Raw genomic sequence first — 18,698 nt, 5'->3', positions numbered from 1 at the left:
GCCAAGAGCCTATGTTTGGGCCACTTTCTGCTTATTTCTTTTCTATGTGGGTAAGAGAGTAAAAAGGTAAACTATGTGGATTAAAAAGAGTATTGTCCTAGTCAAAGGATCAGTTACCGAGTTTGACCCTGAATGCCCAATGCAGCATGATAACCATGGGGGGAAATAAACACCAAAAGATGAAGACAACTGGAGGATGGAAGCTCTCCCAGCAAGAAGAAGAAATTGTTCAAAGCCAGGGGTGATGGCTTAAGGTGCTGCTGTGTGCAGCCTGGGGCCCTTCCTTCACTGTTAACCTATTGGAACATGATTCTATACGTGTACTTGGTTAGGTAGATTTCTAGTTTTAGCCAAATGAAAGTTTACAAAATTGGCAGGTGGATAAAAAAGATCCCTTCACACAATCATGAACTAGTTTGTTACTCATGCTTTTGGCGTTATATCTGAGAATCCATTGCCATCATGAAGATGTACCTCTACATTTTCTTCTAAGAGTTTTATGGTTTTAGTTTTTATATTTAGGCCATTGATCCATTTTGAGTTAATTTTTGAATATGGTGTGAGGGGATCCAACTTCATTCATTTACCTGTGAACATCCAGTGTTCCAGCACTATTTGTTAACGAGACAATTCTTTCCCCATTGAATGGTCTTGATCCCCTTATCAAAACTCAATTAACCGTAAATGTAAATTAGGCTTATTTCTGGACTCTTAAATTTATTCCATTGGTCTCTATGTCTATTCCTATGCCAGTACCACACAATTTTGTCTACAGTATCTTTATAATAAGTTTTGAAATCTGTAAGTATGAAGCCTGAGCTTTGTTCTTTTTTAAGATTGTTTTGGCTATTTGGCGCCCCTTGGGATTTGTTATGAATTGATAAATTGGACTTGATCAAAATTAGAAACTTTTGTGCAACAAAGGACAGTGTCAGGAAAGTTAAAAGAGAACCTGCATAATGGGAGAAAGTGTATCATATACCTGATAAGAATCTCATATCCAGAATATATAGAGAACACTTACAACTGAATAGTAAAAAGAAAAACCAATTAAAAAATGGATAAAGAACTTGAATATTCTCCAAAGAAAATATACAAATGGCCAATAAACACATGAAAAGATGCTTAGCATCACTAGGTATCAGGGAAAAGCAGATCAAAACCACAATTAGATATCACCTCACACCCACCAGAATGGCTACTATCAAAAATCAAAACAAAACACAAACAGAAAATAACAATGTTAGGGAAGATGTGGAGAAATTCGAATCCTTGTGCAATTCGACTAGGAATCTAAACCAGTGCATCCACTGTGGGAAAACTTCAACAAAGAATTACCATATGATCCAGCAATCCTCTTGTGGGTATATACTCAAAATAGTTAAAACAGATATATAATTGCTATATAGATATACAACTGAAACAAGTGAAGAGATATTTACATACCCATGCTCCTGGCAGCATTGTTCACAACAGCCAAAGCAACCTAAACGTCCATCAACAGATGAATAAACAAAATACAGTATATACACACAAATGAATATTATTCAGCCTAAAAGGGAAGAAAATTCTGGCACATGCTACGACACGGATGAACCATGAGAACATTATGCTAAGTGAAATAAGCCAGTCACAGAAGAACAAATAACATATGATTCCACTTACATGAAATACCCCTAGAGTAGTCAAGGTCATAGAGACTGAAAGTAGAGTGGTGGTTTACCAGGGGCTGAGGGGAGGGGAGAATGGGGATTAATTGTTTAATGGGTGCAGAGTTTCAGTTTTGCAAGATGAAAAGTTCTGGAGATGGATGGTGGTACGACAATGTGAATGTACTCAATGCCCCTGAATCGTACAATTGAAACGGTAAATTTTATGTATGTATATTTACTACGATAAAAATACATGGCCGTAAGTAAAATATTCTTAGCAAAAACAAAACTATGAATTAAAAACCACGCTCATAACGTGAGCACAATTAGCAGCACTGGCAGAGCAGATAGTCCTTCTCCTGTGTCATCCACATTACACAGTAATAGCAATAAGGATCTAATCCAATCCAACCAGGCTAAAAAAGTCTAATTTCTTGAGAAGACCAATTAAATTTTGCACCTACTTCCAGGCCCTAATTTTATACTGATCAATGGTACTGTGACACATCACTCTTAGCCACTGCATCTAAAACTAAGCCCACAGGACTGCATTGTCCAGTACTGTAGCCACTTGAAACTCAGCTAGACTGAATTGAGATGTCCCGCACTGGGTTTTGAACACTTAGTATAAAAAAGAATGTTAAATATCTCATTCATAAGTTTGATATTGATTACAGGTTGAAATGATATTTCATATATATTGGGTAAAATAAAACATATGATTTAAATTAACTTCAGTTGTGTATTATTTTAGATGTGATTACTAGAAAATACACAATTACATATGTGGCTCACATTGTTTATCTATTGGGTTGCACCACTGTAGAACAAATCTCTACCCTTTTTTAGCAAAGTTTAACACATTATACTTAATCCGGTATGTTACAAAATTTAACTAAACTTGATTTTTTTTTTTTTTTTTTTTTGCCGTATGTGGGCCTCTCACTGCTGTGGCCTCTCCCGTTGCGGAGCACAGGCTCCGGCGCAGGCCCAGTGGCCATGGCTCACGGGCCCAGCCGCTCCGCGGCATGTGGGATCTTCCCGGACCGGGGCACGAGCCCATGTCCCCTACATCGGCAGGCGGACTCTCAACCACTGCGCCACCAGGGAAGCCCTAAACTTGATTTTTTTAAATGCTTAGAATCTTATTATTAATATTGAAAGGCAAAATGCCACAAGTCATTGGAAAAAGTTATTTTTCTGCCATAGTAAAATATATAAAATAATACACCAAAATGCATGATGACAAACTAAAATGCATGCCTTTCTCAGAGTCCTGTATGAAGATAATTAGAAAACAATGCTGAAGGTGTAAAGAACCAATATTAGAAGTTTCCACAGGGGAGATATTTACTAAACAGAGCAAAGCAGAAATATTTCAAACACACTTCAGCACATCTATTATTTGTTGGAATGATTCTCTTTCAATAATAAAATACTTATTCTTCTCTCGGTATCTATTTATTTGATTTTTCTCTCTTGGTATTTATTTGTGTTTTCTCTCTCCCTCTCCCTCCAATATCAGTGCCATTAAGGCAGGGACCCCATGGACTTCACCTGCCAGCACATTATTTTATCCAACCCAAGCCGGACACATCAGAAACACTTTAGCGCATGTTGATTATCTGCTGTTGAAATACATTTTTGTGAGCTGACCAAGGAAAATTGTACCAGAAAAGATCAATGAACTCTTTAAAGTAACAAAATCAAGTTTTGAAAAATCTACGTAAGAGTAACCACTCATAGGTTGGCAATGTCAAGTGAAATAAAAAATTACACGAGGCTATGTGGTGACATTATATAGACAGAACCAGAGGTAAATGAATTTATTGCATTGTTCATCAGTCAGTTCTTGCAGCAAAGAAGCTGAAGCCAAAAGCAGGCAGGAGCTTCTGGATATCATGCATTTGGATATTTTATTTTTTAATATATAGAAATAAGACCTTTACGATGTAGTAGATTCCTTACAATAATTTATAAGAAGATGAGGAACCACCATGAGAATATTTTCTACTACATGATGGTTCACTAGTCATCTTGCCGCAATAAGTGTTGCAGAACTAAAAGGCAAGCCATGTTTTTCTATTACACAAAAAGCAATTGTTCTACATTGATAACCATTTTCTGGGTGGCAGGTGGCTGTTAGTAGTATGCCACACAGCAGGTATTTTCCAAAAATAAGTACCCTTCTCCATCCCTGTAATAGAAAGATGACATTTCAAAACATGAGGGAGGGATCAGTACCTGCTTTGGAAAAACAACTGTCCTATGGAGAGAGCATTTTGAAAAGAGATGTAATGGTGGAGGCATTTTTATACATGATTTTACCGAAAGCAATGCAAGTGTTTCCCTTAAAAGCTCTCTTATCTGCACAATTAAAAACTTGAAAATCATTATTTTATCATCTTAGAAGTCTTTCAAATGAAGGGTTTCCATGGGTGTGAGTGCATTTGATCAAAATACATCAACGCAGTATCTTTCAGTTACATTTTGAGGAGGTACAGTGGCCATCAGAGGTGGCCAGAAGCCAGAGAAGGGCTCCCTGGCAAGCTGCTATTAGAGCAAAGATTTGAGATCAGTGATGGTATGAATTCTGAATACCTGGGAGGGGAAAGAACAGCAGGTGTAAACACAGATGCTAGCGTGACATGTTCTAGGAACAGGGAGGATTCTAGAATGGAGGGAGGGAGGAAGGTAGATGAGACCAGCAAGGTAATGGGCAGGGGATGGGGGCTGGTGTAGAGGCAGCTTTTACTGTGAGAAGGACAGGAGGCCATGGAGGGCTTTGAGCAGAGAAGTGATAGGTCTGACTCACGCTGTGCCAAGACTTCCTTGAGGACTCTGAGGGGCAGGAGACAGTCAGGAGGTCCAGCCGGGGCGAGGGTGGTGGCAGGGGAGGTGGGTCAGTGTCATCACTCCTATTTAACAAGCCAGTAAGACTACCTCACACCTCCATCCTTGCTACCTCCCCCCACTCCCCACTATGATCACCCTCTCATCGGTGTCATCGGGTTTCACGTCTTTAGCTGCCATCCACATTCCAACAATGTCCAACTGCATACCCATGGGCAGGCTTCTCTCTTAAACTGCAGAGTCATATGTCTCTCTCCCTCCCAAACATCTCTACTTTGTCGCCTTGGGGACATCCCAAACATAATATGTGCAGAACTGAAACCCCTATATCACCCTAAACTGCTTACAATTTTCTTCATCTCAATCAGTACCCACATTCTCTCTCCAGCTGTCCAGGCCAAAACCCTTGGAGCCCTCCTGAACCCCTCTTGTTCTCTTGTACGTCATGTCCATCCCATCAGCAAAGTGTGTCAGCAGTATCTTCAAAACATGCCCAGACTTAGCCACAAATCATCTTCCCCACTGCCCTCACACTCTCGAAGCAACCGTCACCTCTTACTTGGATCACTGCTGCAGCCTCCTAAGTGGTCATTGCTTCAGGCCTTGAGCCACTCCAATCAGCTCCCCACCCAGACACCAGATTACATCGTTCCTGTGATTAAAACCCACTGGCTGCCCTGTCTCCCTGACAGTAACAGGTGAAGGGCTCTGCACCCACCCGTATTCTCACTTCCTACTATTTTGCCTCCCCAGCTCACTTCATTCCAGCCACATTTGTCTCCTCGTTGCTACTTGGACATGCCTGCCATGCTCCTGCCTCAGGGCCTTTGCACTGGCTGTTCCCTCTACCTGGAGCACTCTTCCCCCATTACCTCCCACACACCTATGTTCACATGTCACTTTCTCAGTGAGAATTTCCCTGACCACCTCATCTGAATTTACAATTCTAGACTCAACCCTGGCAGGCTTTAGCCTCTTCCTGCTTTATTTTTTTCCATAGCACATATCCCTTTCTGACACGCTTTGCAATTTGCCCTTTTAAAACTGTGTTTATTTCCACTACATTATACGCTCCATGAGGGGTTGTATCTGTTTCATTCACTGCTGTCTCCCCAGTGCTTGAACACTGCCTGGCCCATAAAAAGTGCACAATAAGAATACGTTCAGTGTGTGAATGAATTTGCGCTTTACTTCTAATGAACAAACTGGGAAGGCCAGGCCAAGCAATGTGCCTCAGGCGAGAGCAACGTGAGCAGAGACCTTGGGCTTCATCTCTACCTGGCGTGCACCTGCGGTAGTTACCCCTGCTTTGGTGGTGGGCTGGACGGGACCTCAGACGTGGCTTCCAGGCTACAATGACAGAGGACTAGTGTGGACCATACCACTATATCAATGGCAGGGCAGTTCTGCCACTGGAGATGTCTCGTCCACGGCCCTCTGCTACAGGAGTGTATTAAAAAAGCTGGACAAAGACCATGTGAGGGCCCTGTGCAGACAGAGCCCTCCAAACACTCTAAGGAGGGTGGCATGAACATCACTGTCAGCAAGAGGAAAGTGATATGAGGTGAAGCTAGTAGAAGGGAGGCATGGCCAAGATCATATGGGCTTTCAGGGGGCAACCCACAGCCATTGAAGGGGTCTGGCTTTACCATATAAAGAGGACAAGAAGTCTATTATAATAAATTGGGCCCATTGGGATTGACATACACACACTACTATACATTAAATAGATAATTAATAAGAACCTGCTGTATAGTACAGGGAACTCTACTCAGTACTCTGTAATGGCCTATATGGGAAAAGAATCTAAAAAAAAAAGAGTGGATATATGTATCCGTATAACAGATTCACTTTGCTGTACACCTGAAACTAACACAACATTGTAAATCAACTATACTCCAATAAAATTTTTTTAAAGTGGATGAATAAAATAAAATAAAAAGGGCCCAAAACAGACAGTTTAAACTAGCAGGAAAGACAGAAAACAGTTAAAGTGGCATCAACAGCAATGAGTGATGGCTGGTGGAGGAAAGAGTTAAGACGTGGAGTAAGAGAGAATGAAGTGTCAAGGAAAACTCCTAAGGATTCCAACTGGTGGAATGGAGAGCTGGGATAAGATCAAAGGCTAGGTTTTAGGGGAAAATCATGAGCTTGATTTTCAGCAGACAGAGCACCAAGTGTCTTTGGGACAGTCAAGGGCTCACATTAAGTGGGCAAGTGGAAATGCATTCAGGGCAACTCTAGCATCGGGGGTTGGAATGCACAGGTGGGAGTCATCTGTGCTGAGGTAGGGATTGATGCCAAGTCTATGGATCACATGGCTTGTAGGAACAGAGAAAAAAACAACAGGACTTAGAGACAGCCTCAGGAGACTCCAAACTGTACTGTTTGAAAAGGCAGTGGATCTGCAAAGAATTAAGAGAAGGCGTGAACAAATAGTAGAAACAAAAGCAACTGCACTGAAGGGCATTTTGTGGAAGCCAATGAAAGGGAGGGCTTCAAAAAAGAAGAGGGCTTGACCATGTAAACTGGTAGGAAGACGTAAAGTACAGTGAGAACACAAAAGCACCTGCTGGTTGAGAAGCAATGAAGGTCACTGGTGACACTAGCAAGAGATGCTCCAGAAGCACCCTGGGCGGAAGCTAGGTTGCCATAGGTTGAGGAGTGATCATGAGATGCAGACATTGATACAGGCAGCTTGGAAATATTTCCTGAGACTGGTTGTGAATTGGTGGCTGAGTGGTACCCAGTTTTGATTAAATATAGAGACATGAACATGTTTAAATGTTAATGGGAAGGTAACAATATATTAGCAAGATAAAGTGTAAGTTCTGGGAGAGGCTCAAGGAGAAGTTGAGCAAGGATGCTGCAGAATCAGATTGCTGTGGTCAGAGAGAAGATTCTCTCTGGAAGTGGGAGAGCCTCCAGCACTGAAGAGATCCCCTGTGACTGTGGGTGTGGAGCTTAAGAGGGGTGGAGGGAAAATACTGAAGTCACTTGGATGACATTTGAACATAAGGCGAGTGAGAAGACTAAACCAGAGGGCAATGCCCTTGGTGAGTGTAGAATATCCAGGAGTTCCAAAGCTGATGGAATGAGAAAAGGCAAGGGCATACAGTCGGGAACTGGGAACCATTAATCAGTGAATACATACTTGTGTCTGTTCTCTGGTTACTAGGCAGGTCAGCAAAATTCGCTGTAAAAGGCTATAGCTCCTGATGTGTCTAGAATCCAATGACAGCATAACACAGGCCGTTAGAACCACCAGCCCTTAGCACCACCAGTCCTTAGCAGGCTTCAAGGCCAGGACCCCTGAAGTCATTACATAGATAAATAGCTCAAGACCAGAATGACAAATCTATCCAGCAGGGATATTCTTGCATACTCAAAACTGTGAGTTCAGTTACAGAGTCAGGACTGCCTGAGGGGAGATGAGCTCAGTCAAAGACCAGAGGAAAAGAGTGCTCGTGAAGGAGGGAACATGGATTTAACCAGATACAAAATAGGGAGTCCTATAGGTCTGGCTTAAAGACAAAGATGTAAAGAAAAAAGTCAATATTTTTAGATGAATTGGAGAGTGTACATACTAGGTAAATCAGGAAAAGCTAAAACTAAAGGCCAGAATTCCATCCAGAAGTAGAGTGCAACTATGAGACAATGGGCTTCATGCCAGGTTGTAATAGCAACCACCAACACAGCCCAGGAGTCCTGACCATCTAGCCAGTGTTGAGAGGTCCCAGACAAGCTTGATCTTTAAAACGTCTCTGATTTGGGTATCAGCAGCCCCATTTCACAGATAAGGGAAGTGGGAACTTAGGTGGTTAAAGTAACAGTGCACTGATGCACAGCTAGTAAGTGGCAGAACCTGCATTCAAATCAGGTTTAGCAAACCCAGTAAGACATTCAGGCCAGTCCAAATTAGAAACAACTGAACAAGGAGCTCTGGATTATGAAATGTTGGAGGAAGATTTTTTACACTAACATGTAATATTGCCAAGCAATTTTCAGAACATCTCGTATTTATTTTAAAAAATGTAACAATGATGTTAGGCAGGGAATAATGGATGACTGTGATGTTTTCTGATTCATCAAAAAGGTCAGAGATGCCTTATAAAAGGTCCACATCAAAAGCTGAACTCTGAGCAACGATACCAGGTGGCTAATATAACACCTGCTTGTAGGAAAACATGGGTTATACTTACGTCATGGATATTTGAATCAGTATTTTAGCATAGTCCCAATGCCAGGGGCAAAAGTGTCCTGATAAGGCTGACCAGTGAAGGGCCAGGCCACATGAGACTGTAGTCGGAGTAGGAATTCTGATTTTGCTGGTCTTCACAGGTCTTAGGAAAAGGCAATGAGATGATACAAAAATGTTTATGACTCACATGCCTTTCAATGCTGAGTTAAAGACTCACAGTTCCTAATTAGTACAAGCCCTGCAATTAAGGTTTGGGTCACACTGGTCATCTCAGGGTTGTAGACCAACATCCCTGGGCCCCAAACCTGGCTTGTGTTTCCATAATGGAAACAGAACAGCTTCAATGGAACCTGGAATTGTCCTAAAGGACAGAGAGAAAATTCTCAGAATGTCCATGTAAGAATGAAAATAGTATAAAATAATAATCAGTGTAAAAAAAAAACCAATATGTCATGTTTGGAAATGAAATTATATATATATGATATATATATATATAATGACATTATATATATATAATGGCATATATATATGACATATATATATATATGTCATTTCCAATGCATTAACTTGATCAGGCTCGTTTTTTCACAGTAACTCACAGTGGCATCTTATACAACATGATCTCAGTTTCAATCACCAGAAAGTCAAGAGCACAAATCAAATGGGAAAGGAGGGTTTGTACTGAAACATTTAGTATGTGTTACGAGTTTAGTGGTATCAGGTGTTAACAAAATGGTATCTAGGCAAAGAGGGATAGATATCAACTGACAGCTCATTAGTGACAGAAGCACGCACACACAAATGTAGTGTGGTACCCAGTGTTCATGCAGATCCGTATTAGTACATACGGAGCCATATTGTGCTTTTTACCAGCTGCATAGAACTCCTGAGATGGTCCATCATTTATCAACCAGTTTCTCACTGACTGCTTTCTTTGCTCAACAAACATATAATTATCTCATCACGTTTTTGAGTCTACATGTAGACTAACCTCCTATAAATGGAACTACTGGATCAAAGTGTATGTGCATTTTAAATTTGGTAGAGATTGTCAGTTGCTCTCCAAAATTACACCAATTTGCCCCTAATGGTGTGTGACAGTGCTAGTTCCTCGCACCTGGCATAGCCCAGTGGGCCTGTATTATCAATTCTTGGATCCTCCCCAATGTAACAAGAAGGCTGTTTCTCATGACTGTTTAAATTGTATTTATTTAATTTGTGTGAGACTGAGCATTTCTTCATATGTTAAAAGTAATTTGTATCTTTGAGACCTGCATGATCCTGTGCTCTGCTCAGTTTCCTATTAGTTTGCAATGTCCTATTTCAAGGCGGTCATTCTCAAGCTGTGCTCAGCAGACCAGCATTGTCCCCCTCACCTGGGACTACGCTCCAACTGCCATCGCCCCAGAGTCTCTTGGGTTGAACCCAGCAATCTCAGGTTTAACCACCCCATCAGGTGATTTGAATGCTCAAAATCTGAGACCTACTCTATTAAGGAAATTAGACCTCATCTTAAATAAGTTGAAAATGTTTATTCCCAGCTGCCATTTGTCCTTCGATAGTGTTTCTTTTTCCTGGACAGAAATTTTAAATTTCTGAGAAGCCAAATTTAACAAGCTTTTCCTCTTTAGAATCCCAGTTTGGTATCATCCTTAGAAAATTCTTCCCTACTCTGAGATCATCAAACATTCTCTGTATCTACATTTTCATTCTTTATGTTTAAATAGTTGCTCCAACAATCTGATTTATTTCTGCATCTTGAAATTGATGGTATATTTAGAGGAATTTAAACTAACATTTAAAAGAAGGGCAGAACAAAGAAGAGGTGCCCAGAGTGCCATCTGTAAATCTACTTTGAATAATCAAAAATATATAAACATGTGGTTGTCATGATATCCTGGAAAATTTAGATTCTTTTCAAAATCTAGGTCACCCAGTCATTTCTATCATTCAACATTTCCAGGCTCTTTTTTCCTTGCATAGAGCTTACACAGGCCTTACACAGATGTACACTTACATACACCTCACAAAAACAGTAAGGTCAGTTTTACATTTTGCGATGCCCTCCCACTACTCTGTGGTCAAGAACCCAATGAAGCCCAAAGGGGCCTCAAAAGAGAAGCACAATTCTTCTTTAAGTGTAGGGGACTATTCCACAAACACTTTTCTTTAAATCTCAGGGGACTATTTCAAGAAGGCAATGATATAACCCACTGCTCTTATGGGTGTATATGTAAGTGGCAGGGTGAGGGGGGTGGCAGTTGGGTGGTGGTGTTGGGGAGATGAGTTCAAGTTTATACCAAAAGGAAAATGCCTTTGAGCTGGATTTTTAATGTAACAGAGACCTGAGAGAACTCCTGACTTTGCTCTGGATGCAGAGTCCTGGATACTGATCATTTTTCCTCTTTGCTCAGCATCATCTGAAGATAAACTCCAAAGTCAGAAGTCACAGAGGTGCTCCAATAAAACACCTCTGAATGTAAAGAGGACATAAGTTACCCCTGCAAAGCCTTCTCTGTCTAAATGCTGATGAATATCTGTACTCTTCTGGAGCCCAGCTTCGGAAGTTAAGGGGTGTGGGGGGAAGAGGGATGAGGGAGAGAGAAAGACACACAGAGAGACAGACAGAGACACACAGAGAAAGACACAAATTACTATAGGGAGGCCTAATGGAGTGTTCCTCTGCTCTCTTATTTCCTCAGAAAAACATCACTTTCCAGACATTAATTAGTTTTAGAAAAACAGTGCATAAACTCCTTTCATACACAAAAAAAGCTCTCTTTAAAGGTCTTGTTATGATTCCCGGGGCAGAAAGCCATGCAATGGAAATGGTACCCAGCACTCATTGATCACACAAGCTATCCAGAGACTGGGTGAAGAAACTGACATCTTTTCATTAAGGTATTCATTTCTGTGTTTCAGGAAGTCAGTACTCATGGATCAGTCAATTATAAAGCATTACCTTTCACCAAACTTTGTTTAATGGTGTTGAAATAGATAGATACGAACAAAGATATGCATGCTAGTGAAGGACAATATTAAAAGATCTAAATACTAGCTCACTAGTTATCTATTTGATTTTACAGTGGGTTTGCTGCCACTTGTCCAGTAAAGTAATTTAAATATGAAAATTGAATGATCTCCAATGAGGCATGGGACCTCAGGGACTGGACCAAAGCAAACTTGTGCAAAATGGAAATGCCCACCACTAAGTCTGCTCTCTTTTTTTCTGCTACAGTAGATCTCTAGGCTGCCTGCAGGTTGAATTCACATCTACTGGTTATTTTTCATAAAACCAGGGGAAGTATTTGACCCAATCCTCTTGTTTTACTGATAAAGTAGTAAAAATAGGTTCAAGACTGCACAAGTACTTAATCGCAGGGCAGGGTAGGACACAGGTCTTATAGCAATTTGAGATCATTTATATATTTATTTTTGATAGTGTGTAACCAGTTTAATTTAATATTTCAGCTTTTAAATTGTTTTGTCAAAAGGTTAACGTTCTATAGTTGTGCTGGTCAATATAACAGCCTCTAGCAACATGGGCTATTGACCTCTGGAAACATGGCTAATCTGAATTGAGATGCTCTGTAAGTGTAACACTTAACATAAAAAATGTAAAATATTAGTATTTGTATTGACTACATCTTTAAATGTTCATTTTTTTATATACTGGGTTAAAGAAAAAATATTATTAAAATTAATTTCACCTGTTTATATTTACTTTTCTATTGTGACTACTAAGACACGTTAAATTATGCATGTGGCTCAAACACTTTATTTCTATTAGACGGTACTGATTTATGGGAAAAAACTGCACTAAGGAGAGAGCTACAGCAATCTTCCTTTCCTGAATTTGCTAGTGACAAGAGCAAAGGAGGAGAGGATGAGACGGCATTTGTTCCGAGTACTTTAAAAAGTACTTACATGGTCAAGGAAGCCAGATTTGCAAGCCACATAATAAAAATAAAAACTAAAACATAATTTGAAATCAAATAATTTTTATGTTAATCCTTAAATGTGCATGCATGTGTCAATTTTACTTGTAAAAGAATGTTAGCAATTGTGACAACATGACAATCACCACCTCCCCTTTTAAGAGCAGCTATTTTCCTAGAAAAATCAGAACCAAAACCAGTGTCCTAGAAATCAGCTCTGCCTTTAAAAAGACATCTGTCCATTATAAACATCCATATCAAGTAGATAAATAAATGATTAATAGCTGGATGATAAACAGATGATAGACAAGACAGACAGATAGACTCGATTCACCATATAAGCGGGAATGGGGCACCATGGTCATCTGAACTGAATGTTACAGGTCAGCACTGAGCCCATTTTAACTTAAAACAGCTGGCAGGCAACCTCCTCACCCAGACAGGCAAATGTTCCTCTTTGTAACAAAGAAATTCTCTACTGCAAAAATTGACTTCCTTTATCTTGGGGGGAAATAATGATTTTGTCTAAATTAATGTTATTTTCCAATATACTAATATATATCAACTATGGCCACAAAATTAGAAAGATGAACATATGTTTATTATCACAGCTACACTCTTGAAAAAAAGAACCCTGTTATTTTTCAAAGGTTTTAGTTTTTCAATAAGATATGCAGGTATTAGATTAGAGACAGTATTTACTCCTGAAATAATACATTTCTAATAAAGTCAGGTGTGGTTTCTAGGAGATGCACAGCATAAAATGAATAAAGTCTTCTCTGTTCTCATGGTGAGATGGCACTGCTGATTGCTGAGAATGCTAGCTTGCTAGAAACAAGCTGAAAAGGGACTTCCACAACTTGGAATTCAATTCAGGTGTTTTCTGAGTCTCTTCTTTGGAACAACTCTATTGAAGATGTAACAAGAAAAGATTCTGGAGGTTTCTGCAATAACCGTGCACATATATTTGCCATCTTGCAGAGATAACTGAGCAGCAATACTGTGCGATGGTGGAGACAATCACCTCTCTCTCCCCTTCCTTCCTGTGTTCACCAGGCACCATGGTCCCTATTACCAAATTAAATGCCATGTGTTAAATGGGATGAAAATGCTTCCCTGCTTTGTGTCTTCTGTTTCTATAAAATGAACTATGGATTTTCATTTACCTCAGCCCATAGGATCTCCTGCATTTCCAGAGATAGAATTCTTGACAATTTGCAATTTCAGGCAACAACCAAAAAAATAGTATTCCCCCACAAATTTGTTAAATTTATTCTAATTTTATCCTCCTCTTTTCTCTCCCTCCCACTCCACCTCTTCGAATCCAAATGCCACTGGAAAATAAGCGCATTTGGACTGATTTGGAATGTAAAATTCTCCAGCCTTTTACTGTTACCTAGAAAATCTTCCATAAAAAGAATATATATATTTTTTAAGTTTTTAGTTCAAAGCAAAAAAGGTCCCCTATGCTAAGACTGGCTTCTCACACGTTAGGGGGTCATTCAAAAAACAACGTGGGCAAATATGTAGAATAAATTCCTAAGGAAGGCAAGCTGTGTCACTGCACAGCGGGAAGAAACAATTCCACCACAACGGTGTATTTCACCATTCAATGAATGTAACATGATTCACAGAGCTTCTAGTTTTAAAAGTCTCCCAAACCCCCATAGAACGTGAATAGGAGTTTTAAAGGAGGAAAACAGCATTTTTCAGGACAGAAGACTCAGGCAGGTTCCCACATGGTGAGAAGCCAGCAATGCTTTGCAGGCGACCCCGGGAGCTGTCAGCAGTCATTGTCATCTTAATGGGAACCACAATCTTACAACTAAAGATGGGATGCGGCGCCTTTCCCATCTTCTGTTCTTACAACAACGAAACAGGAGAAAAACACTTGTAACGTCATGAAACACATTCTTTAAAAGGAGAATTAAAATATTGAGCCAAGTCTCAGTCAAGTCTCAGCCAAGCCCGCGAAGGGCTCCGGTCTAGTAGGAAAACACGCTGAAACAAAACAGCAGCCCCTAACGTGCCTCGCATTTCACTCACTTTGGACCACATCTTTTCAGGACTTTCCTAAATCCATTAAATCAACTTCCACATTAATAGAAACACCTGCACCGTAGAATTTTCTAAAACACGAACTCCTGCTTTGGAAGGAATCCCAAATAATGTGTAAGATGCAGATTTCTTTTTAAGGACATGTTTTAGAAAAGTGTACCAACATGCTCACCCTCCCTGACAAGGATACAGAAATGCAGCTTTTTCCCCCCTCGCCAACCCCAATCTTTATATTGCTGACTCGCCCTCCCAGATAGCGTCCCTTCTCAGGGGCTGGCAAACAAGGATGCCAAAGCCGTCGGTGCCCCAGTGAAGAAGCAGCGAAGCCACAGCAAAGGAAGAGAAATCGGTTACCTGAGGATGAACACAACTCTGCTCTGGGCTTCTTCCGAGCTCGCCTCGCATAGGACAGGGCAGAGCAGGCTGTGAGGATGCGGGCTCCTCCCGCAGGCAGGCGGGGCGCGCGCTCCCTTGCGCCGCCGTGACGATGCTGTCAGCTGCTCGCCCGCCCGTGCGCCCCGCGCCCCCGCGCACCTGCGCCGCCCAGCCCGGGCGGGCCCGGGGTGGTTACAGCCGCCCCGCAGTCCTCCAACTCCCCCTCCTTCTTCCCCCTTCAATCTCGGACTTCTCAGCTGTGCCAGCTGCTGCAGCGGCAGATGCTCCTGCTTAAATGGCGTCTGCTCGCCTCCAAAGAGCTTTTAGGTGCCACCTACTGCGTGCTCCTGGAATAGATGGTCAAGACTGGAATTCTCAGCGAATTCAATGAGTTAAAATAATTTCATTGAAAGTGCACCAGATTCTTTTGTTTCAGTTGTTCACATTACCAGCTATAATTACTACTAAACGCGTAAGGCTCTCTTTCAGTATCCAGCTACTAAATTAAAAACCTCATTTATAAGGCAGATGAAATCGGGCCATGATGAACAGCCAACCACACATTGCAGATTAATACATTCTAATTTAATAGGCTCCTGTAACAATCTGGGGCTAAAACTGCTTTTACACTGAGTAGTTTCACATCAGTATTTCAGGGAAATAACCAGGTATATTTTCTGACACTGATAAAACACGTTGTCAAAGAAGCATTGACCAAAAACAGGTAAATCAGCAAGAATTAGGTTCATGGCTAACAATTCTGTGCCGACACTTAAAGAAAATGCTTTCCTATAACACTGATCCATATTTAAACTACACTTGAGGAAGATTTCTTCTCCCTATTATAACTCATTCTTTTTTTAATACCGAATTTTCTAAAAGAATTGGGCAATTTTTTTTGTTCTTTAAATTTGATTTTGCTTAAAGAATTGCATTTGTCAGTTCTAAGACTGCTTCCAATTTACAATTTCAGTTAGCATTGTCCTTTGATGTTCATTTCCAAAGTAAATTTCTGCCCTGCTATTCATAGGAAATATGTGTTGTTGTTTTTAATCTTACTTTAGTATGTATGTAATCAAGAAAATTTATTTTGCTCACTCATTCACCCTAATTCTGACCTTGAAGCTATGGCCATTGGAATATGAATAAAAAACCATTTTGTCATTTAAGGCTACCATCAGCAAATCCACTATTTTAATGATGCCTGAAAACAGGGTATCACTCTCTTCCCAGTCTTCTCTTCATTACAAAGGAGTGGATGGCCATTAGGAAAGCTGTCCCAAATGAGGTCTCAGAGACACAGACCCTCGGTGTCTGCCTCCATTTCTCCAATCTGAAAGAACCATCAAATCGAGGTGTTTCCCATGACAATCCCAAAACGTAGGTTATCAGGTTAAATGATAAAATGGAAGTTGAGGGCTGAATAGAGAAGGGTGAAAGATTTAAAGAGGTAAACATATTAAAGGTAAAAAGCAAATTCTGGCACCAAATTAGTAGGGAGCAAGAATATGGAGATGGTGAAGGAAGCCAGTTTGATTCTGCAAACTCCACACTGCAGTGGAATTCTGCATTTTGCCACATATAATCATTATTTGTTCTGAGAATATGAAGCAAGGGTCCCAGAGGGCACATTTAAACAAGGAACAAAATACTTCAAACGATGGCCCTGGTGTCTCTTGTCACTCTCCACAAGCCCTGACTTTTCATCAGCCAGAAGGAACAGATTGCTCCCAAGGCTACAGTCTCAGGATCTGATGTAATAAGATCCTCAGATTTCTAGGCTTGTTGGAGGCGGGATGCCAGTGTCTCTCAAACTCTAACTTGCATCAGAATCACCTGGGGGGAAGGAGCTTGCTAAACAGCCAGCTGTGCCACATCCCAGGTTTTTTGATTCAGCACAGCTGGGGCGGGTCCCAAAATGTGTGATTGTAACAAGTTCCCTGGTCACGCTGAGGTTGCTTGCAGCTGGGACCCACTGAGCTCAGCCACCCAGGTAATGAAGACACTGATAACAAGTGGTAATGGGCTCAGGTACGAGAAGCATAACATTCCTCTATTTTCTAAAGCACATTGAAACTGGCTCAGTCAACCCAGTGTCCCCCGTTCGGAGCAAGCCCCGTGCTTCTCCACAGACTCACACATGTGTCCCAGGACCTTTTGAGAGGTGGTTGTAAAAAAGAAGTTCCCCAGCTGCATTCTCACTTTGCCTTTCGACTTAAGACTCTACACAGGTACACTTAGCCTCTGTGCAAGTTAGAAAAGGGACCCTGCTCTAGGTGCACACAATCTCTCCCCACCTCATCCCCAAGACAGCACATGGCTTAAGGGACAGAGGACCCTTTGTGCAGAGAACATGCCTGGGGCAGGTGCAGCCCACGCCAGGTCCCCAGCTGGGTGAGTGGGGCACCTGCTGAACCCCAGCACCACTCTCGCCCTCAGCTGGTGACCTTTGTACATCATGCAAACCGCACAACCAAGCACATCAACGCCGCTCCTCCTCCGGGGCAGCATAGTCCAGGTGAGGGTTGGCAGTTCCATTGAGGACCTGGGTCTACAGATCCACAGAGTGCCAGACACCATCAAGGGAGAGGTAGAGCCACCTTCTAACAATGGGGTCACGAGCTGAGGGATAAGGCGCGACGCGCTCTAGTTTGCTGCTGAGCAAGCAAGCACATAATGAAAAGATACACCTTTGGGCTGTGCTCTTTATGTGTCTCGTCGTCTCACTTTCATCCTGCTTTCTCTAAAACAGTGGTTCTGGGCACCAGCAGTATCAGCATCATCTGGGACATTTTTAGAAATGGACATTTTAGCCCCACCCCAGATTTACTGTAAGAGAATCTCTGAAAGTGGTGCACAGCCATCTGCATTTTAGCAAACAATCCAGGTGATCAGGTAATTGTGATGATGCAGAGTAGAGTTTGAAACACATTGCACTAAAGTTTGTTTTTTAATTATATTTTTAACAAATGCTATGCCAACATATCTCCTTACAAATTGTTGAAAGGGTATCATCTGGATAGAATGTGCTCTGGAAGAAATACACCCCCTTCCCAGATGTTTCTTGTCCTTCAGATTTCCCCAGCACCATAGTACCTGGCTGTGCAGCCATCCCTTCTAAGTTTCTACCACGTAAGGGTGGGGTGCAGGACTCCACTGCCCAGAAGACCACCCCATTTCCCAGCAATCTTGTGAGCAGTCAGGATGTCCACCTCTGGGAGTGGCTCTCTTCTGCTCAAACTCCTACCTCTATCTTCTTCCCCATGGAGTCACTCCAGCCTAACCCCTGTATAGGCCAGATCCTCCAAAGTAAGATCTCAGCCCTGAAATGCAAAAAGGTTTTCACATCTATGTGGAGAAAAAAAACCCATGCCCATGAACATAAGAGAAGAAGAAAATAAAATTTTCATTGATTTTTGTCCACAAGTTCCCTGGCCCCAAAACAAGACCTCTGAATTTGGGCTGGCCCTTCAAAGATGTCCCACATTGAGAACCACCCCTGGATTAGTCATTGTATGTATACTATTCTCCCTCTAGGCCCTTTTGAGGGCAAGTCCCAGGAAGGAAATCAGTTGACAGCCTTCAACAGCAACACTCCAGCTACTGGGGCAATGAGGCTTC

The 18,698-nt window shown here is 41.5% G+C and overlaps 1 protein-coding gene across 1 annotated transcript in view; it reads right to left on the bottom strand.

Annotated features, from left to right (window-relative positions):
* DIRAS2 (DIRAS family GTPase 2) overlaps positions 1 to 15,286 on the bottom strand; it is a 29,317-nt gene extending 14,031 nt beyond the window's left edge. Inside the window, exon 1 of the mRNA XM_019936288.3 lies at positions 15,057 to 15,286. The gene's annotated coding sequence lies outside the window, so the exon portion shown is untranslated. The remainder of the gene's footprint in view (positions 1 to 15,056) is intronic.
* Between the last annotated feature and the right edge of the window lie 3,412 nt (positions 15,287 to 18,698).

The sequence above is a fragment of the Tursiops truncatus genome, chromosome 6 (genome assembly GCF_011762595.2).
Source record: "Tursiops truncatus isolate mTurTru1 chromosome 6, mTurTru1.mat.Y, whole genome shotgun sequence".
In the NCBI taxonomy this organism is placed as follows: Eukaryota; Metazoa; Chordata; class Mammalia; order Artiodactyla; family Delphinidae; genus Tursiops; species Tursiops truncatus.
The sequence above is the reverse complement of the archived record's forward strand: the minus strand, read 5'-3'. Positions and strand labels throughout refer to the sequence as shown.